Raw genomic sequence first — 19,006 nt, forward strand, 5'->3', positions numbered from 1 at the left:
AATGTGTATGCTAATTGTAACCATCTTCTTGTTAATTTTTGGTGCTGTTGTTTGAGCTCTCAGCAGCATTTTATATTTTAATAATTATGGTTTGTATTTCTTTCCACAGTCTCTTGGCCATGCTCATCACTTTCTTCAGACCAAAATATTATTTCCTGTATTTTTTTAAAGTTTGGCTCATAGAATATAACTATTTATATCATGGAAAGTTTATTTTTCTTCTAGAACTATGGCAGATAATTTTACTAGCTATATTAGTCTAAGTTGGTCGCCATGGTCTTTTATGTATTAAATGTTTTGCTTCTAGCTCTTTTCAATTTTAAAGTTTCCATTGAGAGATCAGCTGTTAAAGTGATGGGTCTTTATTTATATGACTTGTGGGTTTTTTTTTTTTTCTCTTGCAGTTTTTAATACACCTTTTTGTTGTTCTGTAGGCATAGTATTTTAACTATGATATACCATGGGGATTATCTTTTCTGGTCTTATTTATTTGGCATTCTGTATGCTTCTTTTATCTGTATGTCCTTCCTTAGTTTGGGAAATTTTTCTTTTATGCTCTTGTTATTGATCTAATCTAGGCTATTGACTTGGTATTTCTCACCATCATCTATTCTTGCAATTCAAAGATTTGGTCTTTTCATGGTATCTTACATTTCCTATATATTCCTTTTCTATTTTTCTTTGTTTTTATTTTTCATATTCTTTATTTATTTTATCTAGATTGTTTATTTTTGAGTACAGATATTCTATTCTCTGCTTGATCTATTCTGTTTATAAAGCTTTCCTTTGATTTTTTAGTTGAGTTCTTGGATATTTCAATTTTATCTGCTTTTCAGTTTGAATCCCATTCTGTCTATTGAATTACATTTTCATGTTCTGGATTGTATTCATCATTTCAGTATTTTCTAGGGTATCACTTAGGCATTTATAATCCTTAAGATCTTTAATTTCATTGAACTACTTTGTTGTGTCTTCTTTAAAGTCCTTAAATTCTTTGAGGCAGTTTATGATTTCCGTTTGCATAAAGGTTTATCAAGGTGATTCTCATTGATAAACATTTTGCCAGACTGGTAGGTTTGAAAGGGGGGATAGTGGCTTGACATATTGCCTTTTGGGATAAAATCTGGGCATGTGTTAATTTTTTGTCAGTTCTGTGTCTAATATGGGCAAAGTAGGTTTGGGCAAAGCAAAGGATATATGACTTGAATTTATCCTGGAGGATGGAAATGGTTGAAACTTAACAAAATCAAGTAGAAAAGGGGTCTCGTCTTGTGTAAATGTTGTGCATCTTGAAATAAGCCTTTTATGTTAATTAGGGTTTTTATTGCTGCCACAAAACACCATGACTAACACGAAAGATTTGGAGGAAAGCATTTATTCCACCTATACTTCCACATTGCTGTTTATCACCAAAGGAAATCAGACAGGACCTCATGCAGAGCAGGAACCTGGAGACACGTGGTAAGACCATAGAGATTTGCTGTTTACTGGCTTGTTTCTCCTGACTTGTTTAGCCTGCTTTCTTATCAAACATAGAGATGGTACCACCCACAACCAGCCAGCCCCCTACCCCCATTAATTACTACTGGGAAAATGCCTTACATTTGAATGTCATGAAAATATTTCCTTAATTGAGGATCCTTCCTCTCTGATAATGCTAGCTTGTGTCACGTTGACATAAAACCAGCCAGTATACTTGTAATATGAGGATGATCTTCTGGGGTGGAGTTTAAATGTGGTATGGGAGTGACCAGTACATTGGAAAATATACAGAACAGGTTCTGGGAAAAGCTTAGATATTGGGTTGCAATTCAGGAAAGGGTGGCCAGATTAGTCTGTGACAGTGGATATGGAGGGTGTGTGGAAGGGTGTGTCAGACAGACTCACTCATATATGCCCTGTAGAACTGTCTTCAAATTCTTAACAGATGGAAATGAAATAGAGCCTCCTGCCAAAGAGGCTCAAAATTCATATAGTCACAAACCATAAATCATCCTTTTTATCATATTTGCTTCTGAGCTATTATAGGTATTTGATCCTAAAACATATGAAGATAATGTATATCCTTTTTTTCCTCTCAGAATAGGTATTATTTATGGAGGTAAACTGTGAAGACGCTGAAGTGGATGTTCTGCTTTCCTCATTTTCCATAAAGAAAGAAAGAAGATATCTCAACTCATATCTCAATGATGAAAAACTTTCGACAACAGTTAGGATTCCAATCAAATAATCAGTGCTTTAGTCTTTGGGTTAGAGCTATATGATATTGGAAAAGATAGTATTAATGATTAATTTATAGCCAGAAATTTTTCTTCATCACAATTAAGGTGACAAGGGTTTGGGAAAAACATATTTTCAGTTGGATTTACAAAAGGATTAAAGATCACAAAAGGTCTTTAAAATTCATAGAATTTTACCTACTTTTGTAAACACCATCACCTCTCACATTGTCTTCCCATTGTTTACATTTGGGGAAATTGATAATATTAACCTTTGACTAATTATTATGAATCTCTAACCAGAAGCCATATATGTCAAAGCCTACATTTGATTTTGCTTTCTGGTTGATCATAATCACTCCTGCTACTATGATGTTATGTTCAAGTACATGGGGCCAAACAGCAAATGACTGATTTCTTTGAAAGCATACACCATTATATTATATCACATATGATTTAAAAAATTAACAAAAATTGTTACCAAAGAAGTAGTGTATTTTCTTTGACTAACCACAACCATGTGGTTTTAAAGACCATTGGAACTAGCTTTCAGGAAACAAAATTTGGAAAGGATTGTGGTCTACATGAGGGAAACTTTAGGACACACAAAGCAAAGATTACTTGGCAATTTTGTTGGATCTCAGAGGATCAGACTAGTGGTAAAAATATAATACAGAGAGTAAAGGCTATAGTCACAAGGTTTTCGATGTGAAAAATATTCTAATTAGGAAATGGACAAAAATAATTCATGTTGCATCTGGAAAATAATTTGCCTATTTTGTTCATGACCTGACACTTTGAAGTAGCCTGAGTTTAAAGATGTCACACAATATAATGGATACTATATTTCACTGAGTAAAGGAGGTTTTAAGAGAGCTATAACATGCCCAAATCTTGTCTGCTTTTAACTCACTATGGAGTGAGAATCAGGAGCAAAATCCCAAGTAGAAAGATTTGATAAACATGCCTTATCTCCAGAAAGGGCTAGAGTTAAAAGATATGAACAAGAAAAGAGTGACTAATAATGACATTAGTATAATTAAAATATTTACCTTGCAAAATTGTGTGAATACCTGGAATTGGCCAGAACCAACCTAGAGAAACTCTAGGGTATAAAATTATAAACTCACTGGACAGATGTTCCCTTGTGAAAATAGAGTCGCCAACATGTCATGTTTGTTTAGATTTCCCTAGGGAGATGTTTTACTAGGTTCAGAGATCATACAGATAATCCAAAGCAGTTGTAGTTGTGCTCCAAAGGGCCCTGATTATTATTAAAACTGGTGGGAGATCACAACATTGTTCATGTGGTACTGCTTTTTGCAAGAGTTATAGGGTCATTGAAGTTAAACTGAGATTTTTAAGGAAGGCCTATGAAGGCAGACAATGGAGCTGTGTGGACAAAACGTAAAGCTACAACAGAGATCCTAGGATGTGGGAGATGGCAAAAACTTGGAACATTTGATGATGCAAGCTGCAGGCAATGAAGGGAACCTGCCCTAACAAGATGCTATGTGGGGTACAAATGTTAAGGCCCATAGATAGGGTGGAGCTCCTTATTCTTCTTCAAGCTCAAATCAGAATACCACATGTTATAGATGCCAGACATGGAGCTACAGGATTTTCCTCCAATAAATTTCCTCCAATTTCAGTCTTACTTTGATTCCATCCCTCCTCCCCACGCCTCTATCTCTCAGTTTTTGAGTGGGAATATTACTCTGTGCCCTGGTGGATCAGGAATTTGATCCTGTCAAGTATTATCTGGTCAGTGAGAAATGAACAGCTCTTTGTTTCATACCTACTTCTTCTTCCATGATGTTCTACTCAAGTACATGATACAAATCACCCTTGGACTAAACCTTCTGAAGTTTTGGACCAAAGAAATTCAAGTTTTAAAATGCAACACTTTTTAATTGTTATAGCCATGATTTTAACCATAGCTGAAATCAGTGCTAATTTTTCTTCACATCAGACACTATGCCAATCTCTCTCAATGAGATTCTTGTTTTTATACATGTTCTACAGTCAAAAATACACAGACCAAGAAGATTAAATAATTTGTCAAGGACCACTAAGATAAAATATTTTAGAGTTAGAATTCACAACTACATAGGATAGATAGTACTTATGAGTGAAGAAAGCCTCTTTGAAACCAGGCAGCTGGTGGGAGGCCCCTGGCACATATACATGCAGCAGTAGACTGCCTAGTCTTGCCTCAGTGAGAGAAGAGGCACCTAACCCTCAAGAGACTTGAAGCCCCTGGGAATAGGAAGGGATGAGATGGGGTAGGGTAGGGTAGTGGTTAGGGGTGGGGCATCCTCTGGGAGACGGGAGGAGAAATGGAATGAGGTACTGTTGGAGGGCAAACTGGGAAGGGGATAGCAACTGTAGTGTAAGAAATATTAAAGATAACTAAAACATTGTATAAACAGATAGAATATAGAGTTTTGTAATCTTGTATTTCGTTTTGCATCCAGTTCATTCTGTTTTGCCTGTATCTTTTTCTTTGTTTGGGGTTAACGATAGAGAAACTAGAGTCCCAAAGTTATCTTGAAAATTTCTTCTAGTTTTCTCAGACTGAAGACCTTAAATTCTATTTATTTTCTTTGTTTTGTTCATTCCTAAGTACTTGATCCCAATGATCCAGCAAGTCATATCACAACAAGACCATTTTATTTTGCATGTACCACATGAAATCTTTTCAATATGAGTTTGGTATGTGCCAGAAATTATAGAGTGGAAAAAGTTGAGCAGATCTTGATTCTCTGTTAAAATTTAAACAAGAGCATAGATTGCCACCTCAGCTTAAAGTACCTTACCTCAGATGCATGGATATGAAACAGATACATACATCCAAATGACTTTTATGCCTTTTAACAATGCACATATAGCTGTTATTTTAGTAGATAGACACCATCCTTCTGTCTAATTACTTGGGAATTCATTAGAAAGGAGTATACTGTATTTTCCTGTTCTCAACAGGTTATATTTTAGCAAGAAAAAAAATTACTGTTGGTTTTGTTTGTCTGGGAGCAGAAAATCAAGACACAATTGCAAGTTTTTAAAATTTGAATTTGAGTGGGTAGTTGTAAAGTGTCATAGAAATCAACTCACTTAGACATTTGGCAAGAAAACTCCATGTTGCATCAGCACAGATCAGGCTGACTTTCTACAGTCAGAAGCAACAGGGTGTGAAAAGTTTATTCAAAGGCATTAGATGGAGAAAAATACTTCCCAAATCCGAAGTGTGATGGATGATAATATGGAATAGAAAGAACTTGGGGGGGGGGGTATATGGGTCAGAAGTCTGAGTAGGGTATCAAGGTGCATCATTCTATATTAAAGCATAGCCTATAATCAACACTAAGTGGTAAAGCAAGTGTCCAGAGAAGGTAATTCAACACTAACACTCTATTGCATCAGGTTATGTTATTGTGCTCCCTGGTTTTTCTGCTTGCAGGGACTGTGAACACCAAGAAAGGTAGGACAGTAGTGAAGATCGAGAACAATAAGAAAATTAAATAAAGAACAAAACTGAAGGTCAATGGACCAGAAAAAGAACTGACAGATAAGTATAACTTTCAGTATAACAAATAGAACTGTCAGATCAGTATAGACAGTGTGACTCCTGGAAGGAACTAGAAAGACCACGGAGAGTCTGATTTGGGAACCATGTGGATAAAGCCTTTCATGTTCAGTGCTTTTTAAAGTATTCAGTTTTGAGCTTATAATATCAAACAGTCTAAAAGTGATATCCAAAATTGATATTGCCAAGAGACATGGACCCCCATCTCCTAAGATGATTTGAGCAACTCGATGATAGGATGTGACCATGGAGTTCTCCACTGGATAAAACAGGGGTCATAAGTCCGGAGACTATTGTAGCTGCCATTTATTGAGAATTTGTTTAGTTGATGTTTGGGGAAGGAGTGTCAATTCTCAGGTCAGTGTCACTTGGAGTTTACTGTGTTTTTTAGTAAATGAGAAAAGATATGTTAAAATGTAATAAGAGCAAATGTATGCAAAATGATTATGATTTGTGGCTCCTAGTACCTTCTCTATCTCAGTATAAGCTGTTACACTTATGTATAACAGCCATAGAAGCACAAACAAAACTTCATGGCAGGCAATATGGTCATGGCTTTTGTTTTCGCAGGAAAAAGAAGGGTAGGTAGGCTTAGCACAAAGCTATTCTACCTTGTTGAAGAGCTGGAAATTTTTGTCTGCTGTTGATCATCTTTTAGAAGATCAATGTATGCTTATGATAACTAGTGAGATTCCAATAGATACTATCAAACCTTTAAAAGAATCAAGTTCTAACAAAAATGTATTCATATAGTGTTATGTTACAGTTTTAAAAATCTGTACATGTATACCTTTTTTTAAAATAAAGTTGTAAGAAAAAGAGGTCAATGTTGTAAAAGTACTGATAGTTCTTAATATGTAAGAACTAGAGGGTTTATTTATACTTTAATTTTGAGTTCTTAAAACCAGTCTGGAACAATCTTGCTATGAATTCTTCTAAGGTAGGGAAGAAATAGAGAACAATATGGCAGTAGTAGGAGATTTGGATACTTGATTTCACCAATGGACAGGTAAACAAGACAGAAATTTCTAAGGAAGAACTAGACTTGAACTTCACTTTGGACCAAGTGTGCTTGATGTATGTCTGTAGAACTTCCCATCCCATAGTAGCAGAATATTCTCCGGTATACATGGCAAATTCGCTGTGTGTGTGTGTGTGTGTGTGTGTGTGGGTGTGGGTGTGTGTGTGTGTGAGTGTGAGTGTGTGTGTGTGTGTGTGTGTGTGTGAGAGAGAGAGAGAGAGAGAGAGAGAGAGAGAGAGAGAGAGAGAGAGAGAGAGAGAGAGAGAGTGAGAGAGAATTGTGCTGGACCATCATCATGAGCAGTAGCTTTAAACATAGATATTTCTTAAAGATACTGTTGAGAACTGAGCATAAGGTTTATGTGTAGTGACTTATGATTATAAACCAAACACTCAGGAAGGTAAAGCAAGAGGATCACCAGCTTGGGCCAAGTCTGGACTGATAACATGTACAAACAGTTTTTTTCAGGCCTGAGTCTCAAGTACAGCTTCATGTTTTCCTAGCTTTACAATTTTGGGCAATTTTTTTTCTTTGAATCTTAGTTTCCAAATCTTTTAAACATGATTCATAGCACCCACTTCATAGTTTAAATAATGTAATACATACACAGTTGTCTCTAGCATGTGTGGTAGTCTTGTTTCTGTAGTGTATTTATGTATGTGTGTGCGTGTGTGCATGTGTGTGTGCATCTATGTGTTCCTTTGAATTGAACTACAATTAATCAGTCAATAAATAGACAAAATAAAAACCTTTGAGGTTGTATCCATTTCTGTGGAGCACTGACATATCGAAGAGACTGTAGAGTCATTCATGCTTAGGAAAAAGAAACTTGTATGATTGTTTCATGTTTAATTGGTGCATTTGAACTTTTCATGGTGTTTCCATGATGGTTGTTCTTGTCCAGAGGCCATTCTTTGCACTCTTTATCTATGTCTCTTATTAAGTATGCCTTTCCTGACCAACTTTCTACTCAAAATCAATAAGTACATGTGCTGTGGTTCTTTGAACTCTATCTGGATTGGAGTGATACATAACTTCTGGCTATTGTAGATTTCCACAATTATGTGTTTAATTCTATTACTATTTATTTCAACATGTGTACCTGTGAGTACTTGTGGCTTTCAATTTCTCCCTTAGACAAATTTCTCATTTTATTCTGACCAGAAATACAGGTCTCAAGGGATGTAAGAAAATGAAAGCAGAGCATAAACAAGAAGCAGAGCAATGTTTTGTTCAAACTCTTTCAGCTTTATTCCTCCATTCTTACAGCAATGTTATGCCTTTAATGATTACCATGTTCCTTTATATTTACTGATGGCAAAGGTAAGGATAAGCATACATTTTGTAGCCTGATTTGGGAAGAGTGGCACTGTTTATGCACAGAATGTATATCACTTATTCTGCATTGCTTAAGAATTCCAAGAAAAGGTAGTTCAATACTAGAGCACTGACCAAGCAAGCATGAGGCCCTGGGTTTACTAGCAATCCTTGGGGAAAAGAAAGAGAATGCAAAGTCAGTATATCAACATATTAAAGGTAAGAAAATATGATCAGAAATGCCCTTTGGCATTAAAAAGGATCAAACTAAAAAGCCCTTAGCGGACACAAGGCAACTTCCTGATATTTGGTACAAAACCTATGGAGAGGGTTGAGGTGACCCTTTGGATACTAGATTTGAGAATATACACAGGCCAATGGATATCTGCCACCATCCTTAATATCTCCAGTCACTATACATGGGAGATGGCATTGTAGTCAGAACACAGATGGAAAGGTGCTAATGTACAAGCTCATTTATAATTCAAATCTAAATGTTAGTGGTAGAACATCAGTGTCCACAGGACTCTGAACATGTCAGCACCATAGATAATAGTGGTTCACTCTTGCTACTGTAAGTTCTTAACACCATAGGTTTAATTCATCACAACTTTGAAAACTTCATCATGTGTAGCACCTGGGAACACTAGTGTCCAGCTGCTTGGATAGAAATTGTTACTATATTTTTAATACAAAAAATTGAAAACCAATTGTGCTATTTGATAGGTGTCTTTTAGAACTTGAAGCCAAGCTGTGAGATTCCCAAGACAACTTCAAGGCACAAATTTCCAAATTATCTTCAATGTATTGAACTGATGTGTTAAGGAAACACAGATTAATAAAGAGAAACTGTGTACAGGGACCATGTAGATCTTATTTCAGGATCATGGTACTCTGTTTAAAATATATTGTCATATACAAGTGGTCCCAGTTCCCAGAGCAGAACTTTAAAAGAATGTGATGCAGTGATGCTGTCCAAAACACAGGACCATCTATAAAGCTCAAACCACAGGACCATCTGTAAAGTTCTACCATTGCTAGTATTGTAATAAAAAAATACATAGTACATGACAAATTATAAGGGCATCACCTCTCTTGGCTGAATTTTTCTCTCCATTTCAAGTACTTCTTTAATGAGACTTTATAGTTATGAAGAATTTACTTCTTTAATAAACACTGATGGTACTAAGGAGGATGAAGTAGAGATTTAGAAGTAGGAACTGGCTGGTATGATAGGTCTTCCAAGGGGTATTTATCCTTTGATAGAACTCCAGGGTCCCTTTTGACCTTTGCTTGCTTCCTAATCAAATATATTCTTAATGTTTTGCAGTAAGTAGGTGAACTACTTTGCACTGGTTTCAGAACAATTGCTATAAACTAGATGGGAAAATATCTAGCACTAGAGTTCAGACCCCTAAAGTCACCATTACAGTGCCGGAATCCAACTGTTGGCAAGACTATAATCCCTCAGGAAGCTCCAGGAAAGAGTCTATTTTTTTTTTTCTTTTTCTAGCTCTGGTGATTGCTAGCCTTACTGCAGCCTACTACCCCAAAAGACAAGGACAGTATCTTCAAATTTCTTTTTATTCCATATTTGTATTTTCTTCTCTTGGATGTGTTTCAAATCTTCCTTGTATCTATAGACCCTGGTTATTGCATTTAGGGCTCCCATAGATAATACAAGATTTCCCTTCCATTTTAACATTCTTTACTGAATGACACCTGCAAATGTCCCTCTCTGGCAAAAGGATCATGTTTACAGGTTCCAGAGCTGAATAATATATTTACTATATAATTAAATATTGATAAACATTTACTATTAATAAATAATGTTTCAATTTATATATTAAATGTAATCTAAAATATATAAATTTATTTTATATATGTCATAATGATAAATTAATATATAATTAAATATTATATATATATTAATTTTCTATAAACTAATGCATTCTGTACAATATACATGCATGTATACATATATAAAACTAGAATATAAATTTATAATGCAAATACCAGTATTTCATAGACTCAGATTGGTGTTCTATTGTTGCTGATTCTCTTTCCTATAGGGAACCTTATGGGAAACTCAGAAATACTGCTGGATAAATCTGGAAATGACAGAAAGTGAAAAAGGTAGGTTTAATTCCAAATGATGCTGTCTGAAGCTGCAGTGCAGGATGAAGTGTTCAAGTAGTTCAGATGTATGGGTCATCTCCCAGAATCTCTTTACATTACTGCAAATAGGGCTGGATATGCATGAACTTGCATCTTTGTGCTTTATTGAGCATGAGCCTAAAAAGTTTCATTAGGAAGTTTACCCACGGGCAACTACATGTGGCACCCAAGAGAGGTTTAATGGTGTTTCAAAGGAGGCATGATGCATGGACTGAGAGATTTTTTTTCAACTCTATTTTTAAGCAAAGAAGCAAATACTTCCATTAGGGATCCAGATTTGTCACAATTTCTGACAACAGAATAATTTTTAGCCAAGGAGGTGAGGGTATGAATAGTGTCTTAGGGAACCAGAGAGAAAAGACAAATCAATCAATGAAAAACAGGAACCAGGACCATTAGCACATGTAGTTTCCTCCTCCCAGGTTAATGAATGAATGAACAATAGGAATGTTAGTATGTGTGGTCCCCCTCCATGGATAATTTAGCAAAATCAAAAGCCCATATTTTGTAAAGCTTTTTGCCTGGAGGAGTTCTTTATAGAAAGTTTATTGAAACACATTTTTAAAAGTAGTTTGGAGAAGCTTTGTATAATGGAAAAGCAGATACTCAAGCAGGCTCTGGGTGACTGAGAGCTGAAGCCTGAACAAGCACAGCTGCCCACTGAGTGTTAATGAGCCATGAAAGGGCAAACAAGGAGAATTAGGTGGAGGCAGGTAAAAGGGCCTAGAAAATTGCCCATGTATTTAGGGCTTCATTTGGGGGCAAAATGGGCTTTACTGCACTTACCTTAATTGTGCTTTTTTGACTAGATGTTCCCTTCTCTTCCACAGCTTTTCAGTAGTGATGTGACAACTACTGAAAGGAAAGTCAACCCGATTTCTTCCACCATAAAAGGGAGAAGTGCCCAGTTTCTCAACCATTACATTTCCTTGCTTTGTCTAATGTATTTTGACTAGGGGAGACATTTGACAGATGATTTTATTTAATTTATTATATTCTTATATAGGTATAGGTTGTTTGGTGTAATTCTTCAAGTATCCCAAACCTGTATTTTCCAAACTCTATTTAAGTTTCTGATGTCTACTTGCATAGTACAACACCCCCCACACACTCCACAAATACATGTACATGTATGTATGCACAATAGGGCTTGGCGTACAGAAAATACTCAACTGTCTCAAATTAACTGAGTTTTTAGAGACATGTAAAATATATAAATATATACAGAGGAGAAAGTACTCTTTGCTCTTAGAGACATTCTCTTCATTATATTAAAAGCAAATTTGGTGTGTAAAACATTTTATTAGTGTTTAGCATTGTGTAGATATTTAAAGAACTAAATTATTTGAACATATGAAAATTGCAATTGACATGTTTCACTGACATGTTAGCAAAGACTTAAAAATTGTGGAACACAGCATTTCTCTTTTAGGAAAGTTTACTCTCTCTTTATATATATGTATATGTATGTATATATATATATACATATATATTTGCAATATGGATGGTTAATATGATTTTGAAAATAGCTATAGTATGTAATTATGACAGTTTGAGGCTATTCATTAAATGAGGTTCTGAATGTAATAATGGGTTTTACATTCTCAACAGCAGCACACTTTCCTTACATTTTGAAAATACAAGACAATGTGTGTGATGGTATATTCCATGAGCTGGTGTTAATGGATCAGACATTTTAAAAGAGATCCCTTACTCAAAAACATCTTAAAATGAATATCTCAGTGCTTTTTATAAAATAAGTACGTTTCAATTCACCAAAGGAAATTTGTTTTTTTATGTTTCTCAAGTTATTTCAAATCAGAAATTTTGAGAAGCTACAAAATAAAGTGCTGAGATTGCTGAATATCAGATAACCTGTGTTGGCATTTCATATTGTTTAGTTCCTTTCTTGCTCACTTATGTGATCAATAACTCCAACTTATTTGATGTATCTATTATGAAACCTTTTCCATGGTAGCCACTATCAATTATCCTTCCTATATCTACTAGCTATTCTTTCGTGAAAAACAGCTCATGTATTCCTCTACTCTCAGAGTCTGGAATGGGACTGTGATACAAAAGGCACATCACACACTTTTCACTAAGAACATGGTTCAGAGTGTGCTTGGTAACTTATAAGAAGTCTTGATGTTTTTACATACACTTTCTAAGTGTTCTATTGTTTAAATAAGATTCAACAACAATAAAAGTGTGTGTGTGTGTGTGTGTGTGTCTGTGTGTGTCTGTGTGTGTGATCTCATTGGGTCTTGTTGACAGTTTCAGAGCTTCAGTCTATTATTATCATGACAGAGAGCATGGCAGTACACAGTTAGAGATGGTACTAGAGAATGAGCTGAGAGTTCTACATCCAAATTCACAGGTAGTAGAAAGAACCACTGGGCCTGGCTTAGGCTTCTGAAACTCCAAAGCCCACCTGCAGGGACACACATTCTCCAACAAGGCTACATCAATAGTTCCACTCTCTACATGTTCAACTACATGAGCCTATGGAAACCATTCTTTCTGAGACAACCACATTCCACTCCCTCTCCTCCATAATCTTGTAGCCATATCACAATGTAAAAGTGCACTTAGTCCAACTTCAAAAGTTCCCATAATGTGTTATAGCCTCAACACAGTTTAAAAGTCCAAAATTCAAATTCTTTTCTGAAAGTCATGGTTATCTTTTAACTCCATCCCCCTGCAAAGTCAAAATCAAAAGGCAGATCATATGCTTCTAAAATACAATAGAATAGGATATACATTACATTTTCAAAAGGGAAGTAAGGAAGTATAGTGAGAAAATACTGGACCAAAACAAAAAAAGGAAAGAAAAGAAAAAACAACAGGCCAAACTCCAAATTCTGCATCTTGATGTCTTGTGTCAAAGTCCTATTCAGATCTCCAATTCCTTTTTTACTCTGTTGACTGCAATACCTGTCTTTGTCTTAGGCTGGTTCCATTCCCAATTTATAACTTTCTTTATCAGGTATCCCATGATTCTGGAATTTCCAGCATCTTGGGATCTCCAACATAGTCCAGGTTTCACTTTCCCAACTTTGTTCAGTTGACTCTCTGGGCCTAATATAGAGAAAAGCCTGAGACAAAAAGATAACCCTTATATTATTGCCCTCAATCACATGCCTCTAGTTACCTACTTCCGTCAGATAGGCTGCATCATATAAAGATTTCAGAATTTTTCAAATTAATTTTACCGTGTGGGACTCAACTTTCAAAACACACACACACACACACACACACACACACACACACACACACACACACACTGGAGAAAATATTTTATATTCCCACTAGGATACCCATGGGGACAAGTTCCATATGGAAATGATGATATATAAATCACGACAGCTATTCAGCTCTTCAGTCATTGGCCCTGTAAGTGATTGTCACTTTATACATTCTAACTAGGGAAGATGTGATATAGAAAATAATCATATCATGCAGCCAATAGCTAAAGCCTCATTCCCCAACTTATGACCCTAGACCAGCTAAATCAGATTTTGCCAAGGTCCAGCATCAGCTTGAGAGAGTCCTCAGGAAGGGGTAAATCAAAGCAGCAGAATAATGAGTTATAGTCAGTGATAGATGCAACCTGACAGTTCTGTAATATGCTGGAGATAGCTCTCTCTTACAGAACAAAGCCTGGTTTTTTATTTGCATAAGCTACTTCCTTAAAAATTGCATATCACTCATTGAACACAGAGCCAGCTCTCCGACATTTGTGTGGTCTCATCGTCAGCGCAGCAGGGCCTACACACAAGTCTACACCAAGTCTAAGGGATCTGCAGTTGGCATTGATCTTGGCATCACCTTCTCCTGTGTGGGTATCTCCCAGCATGGAAAGGTAGAAATCATTGCCAATGACTAGGGTAAACGCACCACGTCAAGCTATGTTGCTTTCATGGACATAGGATGATTAATTGGGGATGCGGCCACAAATCAGGTTGCAATGAACCCGACCAAAACAGTTTTTGATGACAAACATTTGATCAGATGTAGGTTTGATGATGCTGTTGTTAAGTCTGATATGAACCACTGGCCCTTCATGGTGGTAAATGATGCAGGTAGGCCCAAGGTCTAAGTCAAATACAAGGATGAGAAAGAAAGTTTATACCCAGAGAAAATTTCCTCAATGATTCTAACAAAGATGAAGGAAACTGCAGAAGTTTACGTTGGAATGACTGTTACCAATGCCATGGTAACAGTGCAAGCTTACTTCAATGCCTCTCAGCGCAGGCAACAAAAGATGCTGGAACTATTGCTGGTCTCAATGTACTTCAGATTATCAGTGAACTAACCACTGCTGCTATTGTTTATGGCTTAGATAAGAAGGTTGGAGCTGAAAGGAATGTGTTGAATTTTGACTTGGGAGGTGGCACTTTTGATGTGTCAATCCTCACTATTGAGGATGGAATTTGTGAAGTCAAATCAACAGGTGGAGACACCCACTTGGGTAGAGAAGTCTTTGATACCCGAATGATCAACCATTTCATTTCTGAGTTTAAGTGAAAGCACAAGAAGGACATCAGTGAGATCAAGAGAGCTGTCCTGCATCTCTACACTGCCTGTGAGTGGGCCAAGGTCACCCTCTCCTCCAGCACTCAGTATTGAGATTGATTCTCTATGAGGGAATTGACTCTGATATCTCCATTACACACACTAGATTTGAGGAGTTGAAAGCTGACCTGTTCTGTGGCCCACTGGACCCTGTAGAGGAAGCCCTTTGAGATGCCAAATTAGACAAGTCACAGACCCATGATATTGTCTTCTTGGGTGTTTCTACCAGAACCTCCAAGATTTAGAAACTGCCGTAAGACATCTTTAATGGAAAAGAACTGAATAAGAGCATTAACCCCAATGAAGCTGTTTCCTATGGTGCAGCTGTCCAGGTAGCCATTCTGGAGACAAGGCTGAGAATGTTCAGGATCTGCTGTTCTTGGATGTCACCCCTCTTTCCTTTGGCATTGAAACTGCTGGTGGAGTCATGACTGTCCTCATCAAACACAGTACCACCATTCCCACCAAGCAGACACAGACTTTCACCACCTTCTCTGACAAACAGCCAGGTGTACTCATCCAGGTGTATGAAGATGAAAGGGCGAAGACCAAGGACAACAACCTGCTTGCTAAGTTTGAGCTCACAGGCATATCTCCCATCACCTCATGGGGTTCCTCAGATTGAGGTTACTTTTGACATTGATGTCAAAGGCATCATTGAGGGAAGCCGAATGCGGATGCCATTACAAGATGGCGCTGGCTCCCTCACGGTTTGAGGTAAACAACTCAATATATAGTAATGCTCTTGTCAGCTAAGGCGCTGCACCCTGCTCATGCGCAGTACATAACCTATCTCCGGCCAATCCCGAGGCTTCTGGTGTCAGCAGACTGGTGACAACCAATCGTGGCAAGCCCGTATGCGCTTCTCCCTATATAAGCGGACAGCTAGGGTAGTTCGGCCCCCTCGCTTCCTGCTCTCCCCTTCAATCAAGAGGCTCCTACAATAAAGTGTGATCTGAGAAGAATCCTCTGGTGGTGGTCGTCTTTCCTCGCTGGTCGAGGAGCGCGCCGCAACTGATGGCGGAACCCGGGACCGCGCGAGGGGCCGAAGAGGATCCAGAACTCAACACGCAGGAGCGGCGACGTCGGTAAGTCAAGTTTTCCCAGGTATGTTGCTTGCGGGTCCCGACCCCCTGGTTCTCTGTGCTGTGTTTGTGATTTGGGTGATTGTTGCCCTTGTCTGCTGCTTTTGGTTGCGGTGTAGGGAAGGACACAGAGCATTAACCAGGTACCAGGATAGTTTGTCAGAGACCTCAGAAGCTAAATTAAAAGGGGAAAACTTGGGTAGGCCTAAGAAAAAAGGAAAAAAGGAAAACAAAGACAAAAGCTTAAAAGTAGTGCCTGCAGGTGAAAAAGAAAATCGAAAGGCGGAAAGACCACTGAGAGAGGAGACGATTGTGCCCTGGGAAACGAAGTACAAGTTGCCTGGAAAGGATACTTTGTAACCGCTAAAAGAGCAAAAAGCTTGAGAGCTGGCAGAAGAGGAAGATTTAGAGGAGGAGGCAGCAGAATGTGAGGCGGAGCGGTTTCAGCCCGGGCGGAAGACTCCTGTAGCAAAACCGGAAGCTCTTAAAGCTGCTGCCTCTGCTTTTCTGGTCTATTCAGAGAGGAAGTGTGAGTTCTTTTGTACGCCGGAGACACACCATGCCCTCAGGCAAATGTTTCCAGTGTTCCAGGAAGATAACAATGTCTGCCGCCTGGAGCATAAGCTAGTTGAGTTGGCCAAGTCAGTCCAAACTTGTAGAGTCACTGCTAATTATACAAAAAACCTGGATAGGCTGATGCCACCTGGATTGCAGGTCGCTGGCCTATTTCCCAGTCAAAGGGTAATTTGTCTATTCCAGCCCAACCTAAGTGGTCACCTTTCTGTACAGGAAGAAAAGATTCAGCCCTGCCTCCTTGGATTGGCTGTCAATCACGAGGAGTACGTTGGGCAGTTAAGGGCCTCTACTTTTTCTCCAAATATAGAAACTGTTTATAATAATGCCTTAGAAAATTGATCTGGTTCAAAAACAGATATATTGTGGCAGGATGCCCAGTTGGGCTGCCAGTGAAAGTTCTCAGGATTATGTGTGACCAGTATTCAGTATGAAAATTTTACCAAAGCTGCAAATTATTCTAAACAGTTATCTCAGTATCTTTTACATGTGTCCATTGATACCTGTTCAAGAGTCATTTTTGCTTCTCCTTTATCGGGAGAAAAGGCTTCTCATGTTATTACTCATTGTCTTAAAGCATGGAGTGCATGGGGCATACCTATAGTGTTAAAAACAGATAATGGTCCTGCCTACCTCATCAAAATTCAAGCAATTTTGCCATCACATAGGAGTTTCACTCCTGACAAGATTGCCCTATAATCCTCAAGGCCAAGACATTGTTGAAAGGGTCAATAAAAATCTTAAAGAATATTTACAAAAACAAAAAGGGGGTATAGCAGAAGGAGCTACCCCCCCCCCCCGGGAAAGAGTCTCTCTTGCACTCTTTACCCTTAATTTTTTGCATCTAAATGATGATGGAAAATCAGCCGCAAACAGGCATGCCTCCGAGGGACCACCGGATGAGGATAGGCTAGTTATGTGGAAAGATGTGCTGGATAATAAATGGTATGTGCTGGATCTGGTTATATCGAGATCCAGGGGAGCTGTTTGTGTTTTCCCCCAGGGAAAGGAAACACCTCATTGGGTCCCAGCCTGGCTGACGCGCCCCATCAAGAATGAGTCAACCTTGGTAGAAGATGTTCCTGCTGCTCCTGTCACTGACAGCAATGGCGACCAAGACCTTGGCGGACCTGAGATGGGGGATATTATCAGCATTCCCCAAGCCCATATTGGTCCAAAAATTTCAATGCCAACCTTGACAAACTAAGAAGAGCAGTGACTGCAATCAATGCTACTCGCTTAGATCCTAGATTTGCTGAGGGACTTACCTCTTGGCTCTCCTCTGCTGTGTCCTACTTTAAGAATGGGTGGGGGTGGGGTTGTTTATATCTTGCTGTCTGGGAAGTTGCATACTTTGTCTATGGTTGGTGTGCCGGCTGCGCTCCCAGACTCAGCGAGATAAGGTTGCTATTACCCAGGCATTCGCTACCTTGGAGGATGGTGCCTCACCCCAAATTTGGCTCTCAGCCTTAAAGAGCACTTAAGTTAGGTTGCACATGCAGCCTTTGTCTCATTGCACTGGGGAAGGCACGTGTAAAACCTGGTCTTTGGCGTAGCCTTTGCACCTCCCTGGGCTAGTTCCCATTGCACTGGAGAAGGTACGCCTTGGACACCGCCTCCTTCGAGCAGTCCACACATCATGAGATGGAGACTTGTTCGGGAGTAAGTCCGATGTTGCTTGTGCTCAAGTTAAAACAGAAGGGGGAACTGTGGGGAGCCAAATGCGGACACCATTACAAGATGGCGCTGGCTCCCTCACGGTTTGAGGTAAACAACTCCATATATAGTAATGCTCTTGTCAGCTAAGGCGCTGCACCCTGCTCATGCGCAGTACATAACCTATCTCCGGCCAATCCCGAGGCCTCTGGTGTCAGCAGACTGGTGACAACCAATCATGGCAAGCCTGTATGCGCTTCTCCCTATATAAGCGGACAGCTAGGGTAGTTCAGGCCCCTCGCTTCCTGCTCTCCCCTTCAATCAAGAGGCTCCCACGATAAAGCGTGGTCTGAGAAGAATCCTCTGGTGGTGGTCATCTTTCCTCGCTGGTCGAGGAGCATGCCGCACATCATCAATGTTTCTGCTGTAAATAGGCACACAGGAAAGAACAAAATCACCATTACCAATGACAAGAGCCACTTGAGTAAGGAGCATATTGAACACATGGTCCAAGAAGCTGAGAAGGACAAGGCTGAGGATAAGGAGCAGAGAAATAAGGTTTCCTCCAAGAATTCAGTGAAGTCTTATGCCTTCAACATGAAAGCAACTGTGAGAAACGTCAAGGCAACATCAATGATGAAGACTAACAGAAGATTCTTGACAAGTGCATTGAAATCATCATCTGGCTGGATAAGAACCAGACTGCAGAGAAGGAAGAATTTGAACATCAGCAAAAAGAACTGGAGAAAGTTTGCAACCCTATTATTACCAAGCTCTACTAGAGTTCTGGTGG

General features: G+C 38.6%; 1 pseudogene across 1 annotated transcript; it reads left to right on the top strand.

Annotated features, from left to right (window-relative positions):
- The first annotated feature begins 1,342 nt into the window (after positions 1-1,342).
- Positions 1,343-18,995, top strand: LOC308415829 (heat shock cognate 71 kDa protein-like; annotated as a pseudogene). Its single transcript has 5 exons — positions 1,343-1,461; positions 8,074-8,149; positions 11,152-11,264; positions 14,045-15,552; positions 18,622-18,995. The product of its transcript is annotated as a heat shock cognate 71 kDa protein-like (transcript).
- The last annotated feature ends 11 nt before the right edge of the window (positions 18,996-19,006 follow it).

The sequence above is a fragment of the Micromys minutus genome (assembly GCF_963924665.1).
Source record: "Micromys minutus genome assembly, chromosome: X".
NCBI classification, from domain to species: domain Eukaryota; kingdom Metazoa; phylum Chordata; class Mammalia; order Rodentia; family Muridae; genus Micromys; species Micromys minutus.